Genomic DNA, 5919 nt, shown 5'->3' with positions numbered 1-5919 from the left:
ATTGTTATGAACTTAATCAGATGGTAATGCCAGTTGCAACTGCAATTCTATACGTGCTATCTTCATCTATTCCAATTTGCACTAAAGCTGTTTTCTTTTATGTGGTGAGGCCAGCAGCATACCTTTATAGTCTTGTCTGTGGGATATAAACTCCTTTGCTCTCTGTCATAATCTAGTCTGCAGAGATCTTGATCACTATGTTAGATTTGTCAAGCTGATTAGACCTAATAAACAGGAAGTAACAAATACTTTAGACTTTTTTTTTTTTTTTTTTTTGGCCATGCACGCGACATGCGGGATCTCAGTGCCCCGTCCAGGGATGGAAATTGTGCCCCCTGCAGTGGAAGTGCAGAGTCTTAACCACTGGACTGCCAGGGAAGTCTTAAAATTCACCATCTTAGTGAAGTTTCTGGAGATCCAAGTGATCTGAAAGATATCAAGATATCCCTCCAAGGTGAAAAACAAGATATCCCTCCAAGGTGAAAAAATCCCTTGCTGCACCTTGTACCATCTACCACTAAAAATGAGACACAATACTTGTTGGGCCTCTTTGGATTTTGGAAAAAATATATACTGCATTTGAGTGTGGTGCTCTGACCCATCTACCCAGTAACTCATAAGGCTGGCATTTTTTATCAGGAGTAAAGAAAAAGACTCTGTAGCAGGACCTTATGATCCAGAGGAATCCCATGATACTTGAAGTGTCTGTGGCAAATATATACATATATATCTGCCACTGGCAAACTCTAATAGAAGATCCACAATGCAGCTTTCTTTAGTTTCACAGCAAAGCCATGCCCTCTTCTGCAGATAACAATTCTCCATTTAAGAAACTGTACCTAGCTTGCTACTGAATTTGAATGACTGGCCATGAGACATCAAGTGACTATGCAACCTCAGCTGCCCATTATGAACTGGATGTTATCTGACCCATCAGCCCATAAGGTTGGGCATGCAGAAGAGCAATCCCTCATCAGATGGAAGTGGTATGTAAGAGACAGCTTGAGCAGGTCCAGGAAGCACCAGTTGCCTTAGCCAGTGACTTAGATTCCTCTGATTCTTATTCCTGGTATATTGCTTCCTCATCTTCAATCAGTTAACTGGTTTACATACAGTTCTCCTCAATACACTTGCACAAGCTGGAAGTGGTCTGTTCTAGCATTAGAACTCCCATGAGGAATGCCCCTGATGGTAGTACTGAAGGGAAATTCCCTCAGCACAAAGAATGTCCTGCAGTGCATTGGGTGTCTACTTTGTCTGGATGGAGAGGTGGCCAGAGGTATAGACCTACACTCATTCATGGGCAATAGCTGATGGTTTTCCTGAACGGTCAATAACTTGGAAAGAAAAGATTGGGAGATTGATGACAAGGAGGTCTAGGGAAGAGGTATATGGATGCACTTCTCAGAGTGGGCACAAAGTGTGAGGATATTTGTGTACACCAAAGGGCATCCACTCAGAGAAGGCTTTCAAAATCAGGGGGATGACACATTTGATGGAGTTGGCCTCTTTTTCCACCTAGTGCAGTGCTTGCACAAAGTAGCCATGGAGTCAGGAGCAAGGGATATTCATGGGCTCAAGAACATGGGCTTCCCCACAGTAAGGTTCATATCTACCAACATCAGAGATCACCCGTTGAGTTCCAATATGGCACTATTTCCAGGAGAAAATAGCCAGTAACCTAGTAACAGATTGATTGATTATACTGGACCCCTTCCATCATGGAAGGGACAGCTATTTGTCTTACTGGAATAAACACATATTTTGGATATAGATTTGCTTTCTATGCCCAGAATATTTCTGATATTATTACCAACCATGAACTCATTATACCTTACTCACTGTTATGATATTCTACATATTACTTCTTTCCAGGGAACTCATTTCATAGCAAAAGAAATGCAGCAATGGACTCGTGCAAATGGAATTGGGGGGGCGGTGGTGCCACACTGCACAGCTTATGGGATCTTAGTTACCTGACCAGGGATTGAACCTGGGTCCTTAGCAGTGAAAGTGCAGAGTCCTAACCACTGGACCACCAGGGAATTCCCTGGAATTTGCTAGTCTTATCATATGCCCCGCCAGCCAGAAGCTCCTGGAAGGATGATGGAACAGCCTACTGAGTTCTGGTGCCAGTTAGGAAATAACATGTTAAAAATTGAAGTTCCCTTGTATAGGATGCAGTATATGCTTTGAGTCAGTGCCAATATATAGTACTGTTTCTTTCAAAATACACAGGTTCAAGAATCAAGGAGTGGGGAAAGTGAAAGTGGTTCCTCTCATCATATACCCAATAATCCACTCACACAGTTTCTGTTTCCAGTTCCTGTAACTTTGAGCCCTGCTGGTTTGGAGATTTTACTTCCCAACAAAGGAATATTTCCACCAGGGATCACAACTATGGTTCCATTGAGGTTGAGGTTGAGATGGTACCTGGGCACTTTGGGCTCCTCATACTATAGAAAAAAATCCAGTGAAGAAGGGGTTGCTGTCCTGGCTGGAGTGATTGGTTCCAATTGCCAAGAGGAAATTGGCTTTGCTGCTTCACAGTGGGGACAGGCAAGACTATGGGGACAAAAGGAGTGCATTCTTGGGCTTCCCTGGTGGTGCAGTGGTTGAGAGTCCGCCTGCCGATGCAGGGGACACGGGTTCGTTCCCCGGTCCCGGAGGATCCCACATGCCTCGGAGCGGCTAGGCCCGTGAGCCATGGTCAGTGAGCCTGCGCGTCCGGAGCCTGTGCTCCGGAACGGGAGAGGCCACAACAGTGAGAGGTGCGCGTACCGCAAAAAAAAAAAAAAGGGGGCATTCTTGATTTTCTGTGGTACTTCTTAGCACTTCCGTGTCCTATAGTAAAAGTTAATGGAAAGCTACTATAATTTTTTTTTAAAGAGTTTAAAAGTAGATTCACACCCTTCAGGAATGAAGGTATGAGTCTTGCACACTTTTAGTTCTGGTAATTAAACTTTTACCTTTGTTCCCCAGCCCAATTGATGCCGCTGCTTCCCTCTTTGCTTTTTCAGTCCTCCAACACCTGTTTCAGCAATTCTCCATATTAAATTATTTCTCTGGTTTGTTTTCCCGACTAGATCCTGTCTGCTACAACAACAGAGGTGCATCCCTGAAATTAAAAAAATCACTGAATATTAAAACCATATAAAACAAAACAAAAACATTATGTTTACATGTAAAATGGGTGAAGCTCTAGGGTAAGATAATTACAGATTTTTTCACCTACATGAATATTCAGTGGGACATTTGAAATTCGACATTGCATGACACCTAGTATCTCTGATCCCCACCCAATAAATGCTTGGAACTTCCCTACTCTTTGTGACAACCAAATACACTCCCTCAAATTTCAAAAATATTCCCTAAGAGGCAACCCTCAGATCTACTGTACTGCAGTGATCACTACCTATGATTTTAATAAATCCACCCAACTTACTATGTCACATTTCACCGTGGCTGTTTTCTTTACTTGAGTTATGCTTTTTTTTTCTGGCCACACCACGTGGCATGTGGGATCTTAGTTCCCCAACCAGGGATCGAACCGTGCTCCGTGCCATGGAAGCATAGTAGTCTTAACCACTGGACCGCCAGGGAAGTCCCCTGACTTATGCATCTTAAACTTGTATAAATATAAATACACACATAAATATATGCTTGCCTATATACCCATGTATGTCTGTATGAATATATATGCCTGTGAATATACAAAACATATGAATATATATCACTGTAGTGGACGCTGTGGTGTGCCACCCAGTTCCTACCTTCAGGACCAAAGCCCTCGCTCCCCCAACTCCTGAAAATGTTGCCTGCTGACAGCCTGCATTTGTCTCCCCCACAAGAACTGGCCTCAGCCAAGTGTAATCGCCTCACCTGAGATTACAACACCTCCCTGGAGGTATTGCTATCCAGTGAGTGGAAGGGAACAGAGGCCCAGCCCCCTAACCTCAATTTGAGACATTTTAGCCCCAGAGCTCCCCCGGGATCATCTGAGGCCTATGCTGCAACTTCATAGCAGATCAGCTTCTCCCTCATTCCCCACAGGTGGTGACCCTAAAAACCAATAAATCCCAGCATGCCAATCTCCACCTCAGAGACTGTTCCTGAGAAACCCAACCCAATGTAATCATCTATTTTGACTTTACGCTGGTGGTTTAGGTAGTTGATCCCCTGTTTGTAAAAAAAATCAGAGCCACCCTCCCAGCCTAGGTGGAAGCCACAAGCAGAGCTGTGTAAATGACTGCCGAATGAGGATAAATTTTGAATGAGGTTATCTCACTATGTCAGTGCGGCGACTTTTCAGTTTTGAAGCTGGTGTGGCCTTTGATGGAACAGTTAAGCTACAGGAGGTTCCAGGGTATCAGGGTTATAGGTGATCCTCACAAAGCGGAACCCGGGGCCTAGCAGTCGGGCTAAGGAGATTAGAAAGTTTTGTCAGTGTATTTTTATAAATTTTCATTTATAAGCACTATTTATTTCTGCACACACCATGCTTCCTGGATTCTAAACAGCCATGGGGTTTATGTTTGTACCAATGGTTTAATAGCACTTTTTCAGAGAGGAGAAGATGAAATATTTCCACCCCATTAAATGATCCATAGTAACGAGTCAACACATATAAAGCATTTAGTACCTTGTACAAAGTCAGCGCAAGATGAATGCTAGCTATTATACCTATTGTTGCAAAATGTGAAAAGATGACATCTTAGAATTGGAGAAATATAGTGGTTTTTTAAAATAAATATTGTCAAACTACTTTCGCTGTTAATTCATTGGAAGTTATGTTCTTTGGACCAGGGAATGCCTTCCGCGGCTCTTGTTCTTTACTGTCCTTGACCTTCTAGCACACGTGTAATCAGTAGCATTCAGTGTAGCACTTCATTGTTTTATTTGCTATTGTTCATCTATTGTATTTAATTGTTTCCTGAGCATCAATTTTCTAATGACTTTTTATATTTTATTTTGTACTTGTTTTGTTTCCCTCATTATGTTAGAAACTTCTAGTGGGCACTGACCATGGCTTATACTTCTTTGGTATCCCCTATAGTGCTGGCTACTAAGAACAAATTCGATAAATAATGGCACACTATCTGATTTTAAAAGCATGCAAGCGGAGGGAATGATAGCTGCAAATGAAGTAATTCTACTCAATATGTACTAAGATTTTTTTCTTTAAATACTTAACTCAAAATCCTACTTTCCTACCCAAAGTGTAAAAGTCAGCAACACAAAAAACTTTTCAGATGTAGAACAAAGTAGAAAGAGCTAAGTTATTACAGTGACTTAGAAACAAAGTATTTAAAGTTTTCCTGTGAGGGGTTGCTACAATGAATATTGCGTTTGCTCTGGGTTAAGGCTTCCAATGTTTACTGTGGTTTCTAAAATTCCATTTATTTTCAACTTTTTTAGACAGCTGTGTTGGAAAAGCAAATCAAAAACAAGAGAAGATGAGAAAGACTCACCTTAAAATACAAAGGGATGGGGCTTCCCCGGTGGCGCAGCGGTTGAGGGTCCGCCTGCCGATGCAGGGGACGCGGGTTCGTGCCCCGGTCCGGGAGGATCCCACGTGCCGCGGAGCGGCTGGGCCCGTGAGCCATGGCCGCTGAGCCTGCGCGTCCGGAGCCTGTGCTACGCAACGGGAGAGGCCACAACAGTGAGAGGCCCGCGTACCGCAAAAAAAAAAAAAGAGAAACCCCTGATGGGGCATTTTAACGTGCAGTGGTGATCCTTCAGCTTCACTGGGACGCTGTAGAATCCGAGGCACCATTCTCAACCTTCCTCCAGAAAAATAATTATGCAAATTCACAAAATTTGTTAACTGCCCCTCTTTCTTCTCCTTCACAGCCAAACTTCTCACAAGGGATGTCTCTCCTCATCCCTCTCCAACTCCCCTGAGCCACTCCCCTGAAA

The 5919-nt window shown here is 43.1% G+C and overlaps 1 non-coding gene across 1 annotated transcript; it reads right to left on the bottom strand.

Annotated features, from left to right (window-relative positions):
* Window positions 1-1972: 1972 nt before the first annotated feature.
* Window positions 1973-2045, bottom strand: TRNAE-UUC (transfer RNA glutamic acid (anticodon UUC)). Its single transcript has one exon. It is a non-coding gene; the product is annotated as a tRNA-Glu (tRNA).
* Between the last annotated feature and the right edge of the window lie 3874 nt (window positions 2046-5919).

This window comes from Lipotes vexillifer, unplaced genomic scaffold (assembly GCF_000442215.2).
Source record: "Lipotes vexillifer unplaced genomic scaffold, Lipotes_vexillifer_v1.1 scaffold113, whole genome shotgun sequence".
In the NCBI taxonomy this organism is placed as follows: domain Eukaryota; kingdom Metazoa; phylum Chordata; class Mammalia; order Artiodactyla; family Lipotidae; genus Lipotes; species Lipotes vexillifer.
This window is presented reverse-complemented; position numbering and strand designations above follow the sequence as displayed.